Source organism: Triturus cristatus, chromosome 7 (assembly GCF_964204655.1).
Source record: "Triturus cristatus chromosome 7, aTriCri1.1, whole genome shotgun sequence".
Taxonomy (NCBI): Eukaryota; Metazoa; Chordata; class Amphibia; order Caudata; family Salamandridae; genus Triturus; species Triturus cristatus.
This window is the reverse complement of record NC_140590.1, coordinates 1,254,615,098-1,254,627,878: the sequence shown is the minus strand read 5'-3', so window position 1 is coordinate 1,254,627,878 and position 12,781 is coordinate 1,254,615,098.

Sequence of the window (12,781 nt, the reverse complement as noted above, 5' to 3'; positions counted from 1 at the left end):
CAATGCTGGAGAACTTCAGTTATGGGTAAGTAACTTATTTTCTTCCTTCCAAAGGTAGTTTCAAATTTCCATATTAATCAATCAGTTGCAGAGAGAGCTTTAAATACTCTAGATGTTAAAAGAGCTTTCATCGGATAGGGGGCAATGGATTGAATGTTCCATACTTAGGAACCTCGGATGACAATTTTGGATGAACTACTCAGGACTATGGTTACTACTACGTGGACCCCTTTCAGTAATAGAAAAAATTTGCCTGAGCTACGCTCCTCTTGACTGAAATAACAAAGAGAGAATTGTATTGGAGATCCTGACTATCAAGTAATAATCAAAGGGAATGGATCACTTGTAGCTGGCACCAGGGTTCGGATAGTTGTTGCCGATATTGGTAAAAAACAGGAAACCAGTGCCAGCACAAGTCGTTACTGCACGAGAGACGCGCAATACCGCTGCCTGTTCCGCCGTATGGAGTTCTAAATCGGAACCCCCGAGGTATTAACCCTACAGAAGTCCTAGTGATTTACTTAGGAACTTCCAACAGACATTGGATATCATCCAATTTCACTTCACCTGAGGTCCTGAAGAAAGCCCCCCGACCCTTTCGGGCACTCTAGTCGCTGAAACATGTCGACCGATCACTCAGACTAACAACTGCAGCGGATACATCACCTATCCTTTCTGCAACTAGCTGTTTTTTATCTTTTTTCCCCTGCACCTAATGTAATATAGGTAGCCAGAGGAATTTTTTAACCTATCACAACACTTGAGCACTTCTCACTTTTTTGACTTTTTTTCCCTGATCACTACTGGAACGGCCAGTGGTTCCCTCCGGGTTGGAGGAAGCATGGGAAAAACCCGATGATGATGCTGTCACGTATCTAAATATCAAGGCGGAGAACCAAGATATACCGCCTACGAACTAATTTACGTGATTGAGGGTTTTTTACCAATATCGGCAACAACTATCCGAACCCTGGTGCCAGCTACAAGTGATCCATTCCCTTTGATTATTACTAGATTGCTGGAAGCCGAATGGATCACAGCCTCTTCTTTCCCCCCCCCCTTGATTGTTATACGATCCTGACTATCAAACACTTTTTAAGATTGGTTTGACTTAGCCGTGCCTAAGATTAATTACGTTTCGTGACTCCTGACAATACATTTCTACTAATTATACGGACTTATCTTATCAAGCCTTGAAAAAGTCGCTCTTGCGACGAAACACGTGTCGGCTGTGGAGGTTCAACAACGTCGTGTCAACTCTTTCTCACAAATATAGTCTGCATAATTTCTTGCTACTTGGTTTTATATATGTTATGTTGTACACGGGACATTAAAACTTAAGTCCGGGGGGCGTTGTCTCGCAGCGGATGGAGTGAGACCCACGCCATCGGAGCTCCGGGCCGCCGCCGGTTTCACAAGCAATTATCACCGGCACAGCGGCACCGGAGGCACTCTGTTCGGGATGCCCTGAAGGCGGATTCATCAGGAGAGCTTCTGGGAGGTCCGGACCTCTAACGCACAAGGGCTAGAGGCGACTGCTGTAACAACGTCGGGGCCCTGATCCCAGAGGGCGCGCCCGCCATTTTAAGTGCCCGGACCCGGCGCGCCCCGGAGCTGCGTTCCGCATTTCTGGACCAGGGGGCTGCTGAAGACACTGCGTGGGGCGCTGAGGAGCTGCGAGGCGGTGCGGCACCCCCGGCCTCCCTGCTGTGACCGGCTGAGTGTCGGTGGAGCTCCGGGCTGCGGGGGCGGGGACGCCCGCGACCACCATTTTGTGATCCTCTGCCTGGGGTGCTCCGGGTGAAGTCTGGCCTGGAACTAGCGGACCCCTGACTGTCATCCTGCAACGCTGGTGCGGCGCCTTGCATCCCCCAGGCCACAGATAACATCCTGAAGGTACCGGGCTGGGGGGGTGCAGGCGCCGCTGCTGAGGGAGTGCCATTCCAGAGGGCGCTTTATCCCTTTTCTTCTTCGCCGCAGCTGTTTGGGATTGGACTCGGGCGGACTGCGGCCTGGTCCTACGTGGTGGTACCCTGGGGCCCCTGCATCCTCTCACCTGCTGTTCTGCGGAGGCTGGGCACCTGGTTGAAGCTCCTCATCACTGAAGGTGTGGCGCGGCGTCCCTCCTACCCCACTGAATATAGCAGGGTATTTCCGAAGCCCCGGGCTACAGAGACTGGGAGGACTGCGGCCGCCATCTTGCCTTCTCTTTGCTGGGGGCGCTCAGGGCGAAATTTGGCCTTGCTTAGCTGTCCCTACTTTTGGTCTTTTCCTGCTGGAGCGGCATCCTTGGCCCCCTGACTCGCAGTTCAAGCCTCGAAGGTACCGGGCTGGGGGTGCGCATGCACTGCTGCTGGGGGAGCGTCGTGCCAGGGGGCACCCTTTCTTGCCGCTGCGGACAGGGATTTGGACTCTGGCTGGTTGCGGCCTGGCTCTGAGTGGTGGCGCCCCATAGATTCCGGGTCCCCCTATCTGAAGACACGCAGCAGCTGGACGATTGGGTGGAGGTTCTTTGCTTCCAAGTGTTCTTTTGGCTGTAGAACTCAGGCACGCATACAAATCTGGCCCCTCGGAGCCCTTGATCCTCAGGGGGAGTTGTGGTAGGTGTGACTGGACCTTCAGCTACCCTGGTGTTCAACTTGATTGGGGAGTGTGACTTGCCACCCGTGCCCCTACTGCGCTGATCGGCAGGGAGCCGGGGGACCCTACGCTGCGGAGGCGGGGAAGGCAGTGGCTGCCACTGTGTGCTTTTTCCTTGCTCGAGGCGCTTGGCGGGGCTACTGACCTTCTCTAGCGGCCCCTGCCCGAAGACTGTCAGCGTCAGGGTGGCGACCTGAGGTGCGAGAGGACTGAGCTTGGGGTGTGCCTGCCTCACTGGAGTGTACCTGCTTGATAGGCCTTGCGGATAGTGGGATATATATGGTCGCCTGACGGTGCTTATGCAGCGGTTCCTGTCACATGTCACTGTCGCTCTCCTCCGGGAGTAGGGCTTTCTCCTGGGGCTGATACAGGCTGTTGCAGCCATTGGGTTCTCTTGGAGGCACAACAGGCCATTACGCCACGTCCCCCTACCAGCCCCGGCGCACTATTGGGGACATTTGAGGGTTGCTACTACACCTCACAACCTGAGTTGGATTACATCCCACTGGTCGGGATAGCGGGATCTACTCACCTCGGCTGGACTTTTCAGCGCCCTTGTCGGTGTGGCGTAAGTGGTTTAGGCCCGCTATCCTGGGGCCATGACCCGCTTGCGGACCAGGAAGGAACCCTCAGCAGCTCCAAAAGACAACCCAGTTACGGCTCTGTGGAATAAGCCGGGTGCCATCGCAGCAGCAGATATGGCAGTGGCGGCTGGATCTTGCTCTGAGCCTGTTACACAATCTTTTATGGCCACTTTTATGCACAAACTCAAAGCTGAAATTGGATCCCTTAGAACAGAGGTCCAGTCCTGTGTTAAGGACCTCCGGAGAGATGTAGTGGAACTTGGGGGGCGAGTGGATGATCTGGAAAAGACTCTTGACGCCCGTTCGGAGGATCAAGAACATCTTTGGCGGTGCCTGGCCTCCCTAGAGAAGCAACATATCAAGCTTCAGGTCAAACAGAAGGACTTGGAAAATAGGGGACGTCGCAACAACCTGCGTTTGCGTGAAATCCCTATTGGTGCGGAAGGTACGGACATCATGACCTTTGTGGCCGAGCTGATCCAGGAAATTAGAGGGGATGAGTTGCTTCACCGCCAGCGCTGGACCGAGCGCACCGAGTGACCGGCCCTTCTGGAAAATCCGGCCTCATACCAGACATTCTGACCAGGGTCCACTTTTACATGGAAAAGGAAGCTGTCCTCAAAGCAGCCCGTGATAAGCCAAATCTCTTTTTTAAGGGCACCCCCATCCAGCTGTTTCAGGACCTTGCACCTGCGACGCTCCATCGCCGCAGAGCCTTCCGGCCTATAACGGATAAGCTACGTGAACTGGGTGTACGCTACCAATGGGGCCACCCGTTTGCACTTATTTTCCAGTGGGAAGCTCAGCGCTGGGTACTGCGGTCCTTCCGCAAAGCTGCTCAACTGCTCCAGATCCCGGATTCTCCACCGTCGAGCCCCTCGCGCCCGGCCCCCAAGGCCCGTGAACCAATAAAACCCTTGTGGTCTACAATGTCCCGCTCTGGGCGCCCCATGCAACGCTGCATCTATACATCATCACAAGAGAAACAAGACATCATACAGCACATTCGCTCCTTAGAGGGTGGCCATTCGCCTGCAAGCTCTCAGTCGCCTCCTAAATGACTATACAATGCACTCTCCCAGGGATGCAGATGGTCTGCTTTTTCGTCTTCGACTTAGTCTCCCGCAAAATTCGGATAAATGTCCTCTCCTCCGGACATACACTCTAGAAGTGACCTTTTCTGTGCCGACGTCACGTCCCGGCGGCAAACCGGGCTCTGCTCCTGATGGCAATGAAGTCTCAGTATGACCTACCCCCACTCCTATTCCTTGGAGAGTGACATCTTCGGGATGGCCTGCGCCATGTGCCTGGCCACTGCCCGGTTTGGAATAGACTTAGTTGGTCATGTTGGCCGTGGTTATGTTTTTGTCTTTTTACATCTTTCCTTTCTCTTTTTCCCTTCTCTCTTATCTTGCTACTTCCCTGGGCAGGGGGGCGGACCCACTGACTCTGAGGGCTATCGACGATCTTCATGATCCACCATTTAGACCAATAGTCACAGGTTGCGGGACCATTTTCGAACCAATCGGTCAATATATAGATCACTTCTTGCAACCATTTGTCCAGGAATGGGCGTCTTACATCAAGGACACTACACATTTTTTGCAAAAGCTCTGTACTATCCAGATCACTAATAACACTTTACTTTGTACTTTGGATGTTAAAGCATTATACACCTCCATCCCTCATTCAGGAGGAAAGGAGGCAGTAGAATGGGCTCTGTTGAAACAATCCACTGTAAGAGCAGACAAAGTTTTTATATTGGAAATGCTTCATTTTTGTCTTCACCATTGTTATTTTGAGTGGGACAATAATTATTATCTGCAATTGAAGGGCACTTCAATGGGATTTGCGGGAGCACCAGCGTATGCAAATACCTACATGGCGAATTTTGAAGAACAACATATATACAATGATAAAGAATGGACGGAAAACCTTTTGCTGTACGGCAGATATATAGACGACATCTTTATATTATGGAATAATAGTTGGGAACTTTTGGAGATAAAGATTGCTCAGTTGAATTTGAAAGATGAACATATTCAATTCACCAACACAATTCACAATAAAACACTACCGTTTTTGGATGTACTAGTGACCATAGAAAAGGGAAACATTTTCACTGAAGTTTATCATAAACCAACAGATAAAAATAATGCATTATGGTTTACAAGTTTCCATCCACAAAATTTGATCCATAATCTTCAATTTTCACAGTTTTTACGAGCAAAAAGGATCTGTTCAACTGAGCAAACCCTACAGAAAAACATCACCATTCTTACAGACAGATATCTGTCTAAAGGCTTTCCAGAGAATTTTCTGAAAGAAGCAATTCAAAAAACAGAACAGAGAACACGGGAAAGTCTGCTCACAGTTCAACCTAAAAGGAAACTGACCAGCCAGGTCTTTGTATCTAAATATTCAACGTGCTCTAGACAAATCAAGAAGATTATAAATGCCCGGTGGGAGATGTTGCAAGATGAGGAAGATTTTAAAGACTTGTTTAAAGACAAACCTTTATACGCTTACAAAAGATCAAGGAACTTGAAAGAAATGTTAACCTCCATTCCAAAGGAAAACAAGACAGAATTCAAAGGGACTCAATGTTGCCACAATTGCGTGCATTGCAACAATGTAATAAGTGGAAATGAGGTTCATCGCCCACTAACTGGCGAAACATTAAACTGAGACACAATGCGAATTGCAATTCCATGAATTTGATATATGCAATAAAGTGTCCATGTGGACTTCTTTACATAGGTAAAACTGAGAGGAAAATAAAAACGAGTATCTCAGAACATAAAATCACTATTCGTAATGGTAACACAAAAAGTAGTCTAGTTGTCCATTGGATGAAATTTAAACTTTCCATATCACAACTTAAATTTCAAGTCATAGAGAAAATGGTCCCAGCCCCTGGTAGAAATCTTACTAAAACGCTGCTACAGAGGGAAATATTTTGGATAAGGAGGCTAAATACCCAAGATCCCAAGGGGATTAATGATAAAGTAGAGTTAGGGTTATGTTAATTCGGATCTTTTATAGCGCACGGCTACTCCGAAGAGTGTCCTGGCGCTTTGGCAAAAACCCGAGAAGTGAGGCAAGGGCAGATGGAAGCAAACAGGGGGTTACTGGGCAAAGAGCCAAGATTTCAGCTCCTTCCTGAAAGTCAATAAATTATTGGTTTTCCTCAAGGAGACAGGCAAAGAATTCCAGCATTGAGGCGCCAGAAAACGAAAGGAACGACCTCCAATTCTAGTCAGTCTAATTGAAGGAACGGAGGCCATGGACAAAAATGAAGATCTCAGAGTTCTGCTAGGAGCATAGAAAGCCAAGCGCTTCCTGATATATTTGGGCCCTACCTGATGGAGTGCCTTAAAGGCAAGAGTTAATGCCTTAAAGGTAACCCTTTTAGACATAGGGAGCCAGTGCAGCTTTTTTAGTAGGTCAGATGGTCTCGCTCTCCGCTGGAGACCGTAAATGGCTCTAGCAGCGGAATTCTGCACAATCTGCAGACGTGAAAAGATAAATTTTGGCAGTCCCAGATAGAGCACATTCGCATAGTCAAGGCGAGAGCCTATCAGGGCCATCACAGTAATCTTTCTATGCTGCAAAGACAGCAGCGGAAGAAACTTGCGCAGCATCTTCAAGATGCCAAAACATTTTCCCGCAAGCCAGAGGATCTGAGATCTGAAGGAAAGATCATCATCAATCAGGACACCAAGATTTTTAGCCTTGGATGAAACATCTGCCGGTGGAAACATATCAGGGGGCCACCACGCCTTCCATCTGGGGTCAGGGGAACACCCAAAGAAGAGCAGTTCCGATTTATCGGAGTTACATTTGAGACTGTGCTGTTGGAACCAGTCAAAAACAGCCCCCAAACAATGTCTGATCCGAAGGCCGTCAAAGTCAGAGCCCTTAGCACAAGTAAAGAGAAGCTGGGTGTCATCAGCATAGGATATGATCTGGGCACCAAACGATTCCGCCACTGCCGCCAGAGGAGCCATATAGATATTAAAAAGGGTGGGGCTTAAGATGGAACCCTGAGGTACCCCAACCTCCAATGGCGGCATCTTGGCGGAAAAAGGTGGCGCCCAGACCGTTTGCCAGCGGCCAGTCAGAAAAGACTTAAACCAGTTCAACACCGTTCCCCGCAAACCAATCTCCTGGAGTCTTAAAAGAAGACCGTCATGGGGGACGGTGTCGAAGGCCGCCGACAGATCCAACATTACCAGAATGGCCTTTCCTCCAGTGTCTAGTACATCAGTTAGGGTGTTTTTTGTAACCTGATATACTCTACTAGGATAGAGGACATGTCGACGTAGTCTCATTTATTGTAATATCCATGTGTTTATTAAGAGCTTATATTTATACATGTTGGACTAAAACTTTGTAGAATGCCAGATTGAGGTATATCTTTTCATTTGAAATGTAAGTTTTTTTACATTTTTGTATGACTCTCATTTCCAACTTTCTTGTTCACTTTTCTTTCACAATTATGTTTATCACATTTCAGTTGGTTTTTAGGCACGGTATTTGAATCTTATCTTTTCGAGGTAGAGGTACTGGAAAAATGCGTCAGTAACGCGGAACATCGGATCGTATTTAAATTCAGCTTTTTAGCTTGAATGGTTTCCCCATTCCAAGATGGCGGGATTTGTTTTAGCGCGAAGTAAGATGTCTGTTTTTCATTTCCTGTTCAGGAAGCCTTATACGTCAGACGCGGTAGCAATGAGGAATAACTAATAGCGTGTATACTATTGGAATCGGTTCTTCGCTTTTGACATAATACGGACTCCTGCGGGTTTCGTTTGAGGTGAGCACGGGATTTGATAGAGCGGTAGTATTGTTGGCATACCACATTCGAATTGGGATTACATTTTGCTTTCATATCTTTGTAGTTTTATTGCTTAACGGCTTGCAGTACATATTTGGAATCCGAATGTGCACACAGATTGAAGAAGTCATTGGAGGTCAGTTATACCTTGAGTTTGTCATTTGTAGATGGTACCGTCGGTGAAACACATTTTTAGTAATTTTAGTTGTTGTTGCTGTTGTATTTTAGGTAGACCATGATAACGGATTATACCAGGTATCTTTCTTTAAGTAAAAGCTACACTATACTTAAGATCAGACACTTTATTTATTATTTCACCATCACTCGGGAAGAATGGGATCTACTTTGGTGTCTTTAGTGCATATTTCTCTGTGAAACATTTTGGCAAATATACTTGTCTCATACCAAAGTAATGATGATATTCAGTTGTTTTTTAATTAAGATACAATACTGTACTTTTTTCTGAAAACAGTGTTACCCTACACACTAAAATTTTTCACATTGTTTGTATCGATTGCAGACTATTGCCCCTGAAGAAGGGCCATAAGAGGCCGAAATGCATTGGGCAGGCATGAATACGAAAATCATGGATTGAAATGATATTATGTTTCAAACTACAATCAAGATATTTTTGTGACTTCAACAAAATAAATGTCATTTCTATATTGAGAGATTGTGAAAAATTGTTCAGGCTGTTTTTGTTCACATTTACATGGTTGATTTTGTTGAGTTGATAAGAAAATTTCAAAAGAAGTTTATGAGCAATAGCTCCAAGGGTAATGTGCTCAGAGGGCGAGTTTTGTTAAACTTGCTATATGTTAGTATTTGTTCTAGGCATGTCCAGACAGCGTGCCGGCCTCAGAAGCACACCACATAAGTTATTTTAGCAACCTTAATTGTTAAAAATTTAGGGAGTGCCCTTCTTACATTATAGTAGTTTCTATCGATGGGTGGGCCATCCTGCGATCTTCTTGTGCTTTGCGGCGATCGCGCGCGCCTTGATTTTCTTTACTGTGACGCCAGGAAGAAGCCAGACTGCTTGGTATCCAGTCCCCACCCCACAGCTTGCGCTAGCGGTCACCCCTGACATGCTGACATCATGACCTCAGCACCTTGCTTGAAGCTTCTCTCCCTTAATGTAAAGGGGCTTAATGCCCCCAATAAGTGCAGCCAAATTTGGCGCTATCTCCTATTGCAAAACCCAGACATTATCTTCCTGCAAGAAACTCACCTTTTGCACGAGGACACTTCCAGTATGTCCCATCCCCGATATACTCTCCAGTTCTGGGTCTCAGCCCCAACCAAGACGGCAGGAGTGGCAATCCTTTGTCGGCCTGGGATCCACCAGGGAGACTCCACAATAATTTTTAGTAAAGATGGTAGATTCCTCAAAGCGACGGTCAAGATCGGACACTGAGTCCTCAAGTTGTGCAACACTTATGCACCAAACCAGGCTCAAGACTCTTTTCTGCGAGGGCTATTGCGTGAGTAAATAAAACATGACGACCCTGCTCTTATCTTAGGGGGTGATTTTAACGTAGTATGGGAAGCGAAGCTGGACCGTAGTGAGGGCACTTTTCATGGGGCGGGGGGCCATGTCAGCTGCCTTAAAGAGGCAATTAACTGCACTAGACCTGATAGATATCTGGCGATATCACTCGCCGGACGTACGTGATTACTCATATTATTCTCATGTCCACCACTCCTACTCGCGCATTGATTACCTTTTTGTCTCACACTCCCTAATTAAGGACACGCTCTCCGCGTCAATGTCTGATATCTCAATTTCCGATCACGCGCATGTGTAACTTCTTATCCATGATAGCTTCTCTCTTCCCGACGCCCCTCGTGATGGCGGTTTCCCCCTCATGTTCTCAGAGATCCTGTAGATGCGAAAGAAATTCGGGACGCCATCACATCTTACTTTGAGATCAACGACCTCCCGGAGACTTCTCTCCCAGTGGTCTGGGACGAGTTCAAGGCTGCGATTCGTGGCACTCTTACCTCTATAGCTCGGGCGATGGAGGCACGCCTGTTTGAGGACAAACTTTACCACGATATTAACAAGCTGGAGCGGCTAGACCAAGAACGCCCCTTGGCGGTGCACAAGAGACGCCTGGCCCTACTCCGCGGCCAACTCCGGGCACACAGAACTAACAAAGCTGAGCACGCTCTCTTTGCGTTGAAGCAGCGGTTTTACGAGGGGGGAGACAAGGTGGGCACAGTGTTGGCGCGCTGTCTGCGAACGCGAATAGCTAAGGCCCACATTGCCAAAATTAAGTTGGACGATGGCACTTTGGCCACCACCGAGGCATCTAAACTTCAGGCGTTCATGAATTATTATTCGTCCCTGTGTGCCAGGGGGTTGTCTGACCTGAACCAGTTTCTGGCTACCCTGGAGGCCAGTGAATGGGCCCCGATTAGCAAGTACCATTCACAATTATTGGAGGAACCTATCACCCTGGAGGAACTTACTGGAGCTTTAAAAGATCTTCCTTTGGGCAAAACTCCAGGCCCAGACGGCCTCCCGGTCTTGTTTTACTGTGCCTTCCTACCGCAATTACAGTCTTACATCCTCCGCCTTTTCAACTCTTTCTCGGATCAGTTGGGTCCTTCCACAGATATGACAATGGCAGAAATTGCTCTAATTCCCAAGCCCGGGAAAGATCCTGCGTTCTGCTCTTCATTCCGCCCCATAGCGCTCTTAAATACAGATCTTAAGCTGTACACTAAAATATTAGCTAAACGCCTCAGCATCCACCTTCCAGGCCTCATAGAACCAGATCAGGTGGGCTTTATCCACCAACGCCACGGGGCGGATAATGTTCGACGTATCACGCATCTAGTAGGGAAGGCCCATCATTGGAACATCCCAGCCTGTTTACTATCGCTCGATGCGGAGAAAGCATTCGACCGAGTTGACTGGTCATTTCTCCGAGCTGTCTTGCAGAAAATAGGATTGGGTCCACAAATGATTGCCAGAATCATGGCTCCTTACATCTCCCCGCTTGCTAGCATCTGAGTCAACGGTCCGCTCACGCAGCCCATTTCCATCCACAGAGGAACCAGACAAGGATGTCCCCTATCCCCTCTCCTCTTAGCCCTTGTGGTTGAGCCTTTGGCCATCTTGATCAGGTGGGATACGGACATACAAGGCATCAGGCTTGGGGGCCTGGACCATAAAATAGCGTTGTTTGCAGATGACCTCCTTCTTACTCTATCTAATCCGCGGGCCTCTTTACCTGCCTTGCATATATTGCTGCAAATGTACGAACAGGTTTCGGGGCTTAAGATTAATCACACAAAATCATGGGCTCTAAACCTTACGATCCCCGTGGACGAAGTCTCTGTGTTACAATCTCTTGTTCCCTATCAATGGGCAGCTCGCGCCATTCGATATCTGGGACTTAACTTGACCTTCTGTCTCGCCACATGGACCCAAGCAAATGGGCAAGAATGCAAGACTGCGGTTATAGCTGACCTGCGGGCATGGAAGCCTCTGTCTCTCGCCTTGTTGGGGCGACTAAATACGATCAAAATGTCGATTCTCCCGAAGATACTTGACCTTTTTCAGACACTTCCTACGCCCATTCCGGAGCACCAAATCTGTAACATTCAGCGAGAGCTCAACGGATTTGTATGGGGAGGGAAAAAAACACGCTTTTCTAACAAACTCCTTATGCTTCCGCGTGACAGAGGTGGATTGGGGTGCCCCAATCTGCTCGAGTATTACTGGGCGTCGCACCTTTGTTTCATCTCGGAATGGATGGCATGGGAAAGCGAGAAGGTCTAGTTCCCTATGGACCAGGCGGTGACTTGTCGCCCCATCTGGGACCTAGCATGGCTTCCACGTGAGGCACGCTCTCGTAGTGCCTATCTGGCAGTTCCCACCAAGACTGTTCTCGAGATATGGGATAAAGTGGGAGTGTGCAAAGGCCTCACGTCTTTTCCGTCCCCTTATACTCCCATTGCTCGCAATGCTCACTTTATACCGGCTCTTCATCCTCCCTACTTCGCGCACTGGACAGAAGGGGGCTGTAGGACAATTCAGGACCTTTTTATAGGGGGCTCTCTTAAAACTTTTGAACAATGTCAACAGGAATACCAGCTGGACGAGGGGGCGCGGTTTCAGTATGCCCAACTTCGGCATTGGGTACAGACACCCTTGCTGATGCAAGCGGCTACCCGGGCCCTTACTCAGTTCGACCAGTTGGTGTGGTCCTTTGACAATTCTAGGGGATTAATATCGCGCACATACCATGTTCTGCAACATTCGCAGCGAACTGCCCCTCACCCGTATCAGCAGAGGTGGCAAGCAGCAGCTGCTACTGATATTGCGCCCGCCCAATGGGTATGTCTGTGGCGAGACATCCCCAAGGTGTTCCATAGTATCCCTCAACAAGAGTCGGCCTACAAGGTTATGACGCACTGGTATTACACCCCTCACAGATTGCATGCAATGTTCTCTACTGCCTCGTCGCAGGGTGAGCTCCGCTTCCCCTTAGTCCCCCCACAAGGTCAGACCCCCCCGATCGCCCGTCGGCACGGTCCGTGGCCGGGTCCTGCCGCGGAGGTACGCCGCCGGCGCGTCTGGCCCCCCGAGAAGGGGGCCCGGCGACCGATCCGCCCCGGGCCCGTCCCGGGGCGCCTGGCTGCGTGCCGTGCGTGGCTGTCCGTGGTGTCCCACTGGCTGCCCGCGCGCACGCGCCTCGGGCGC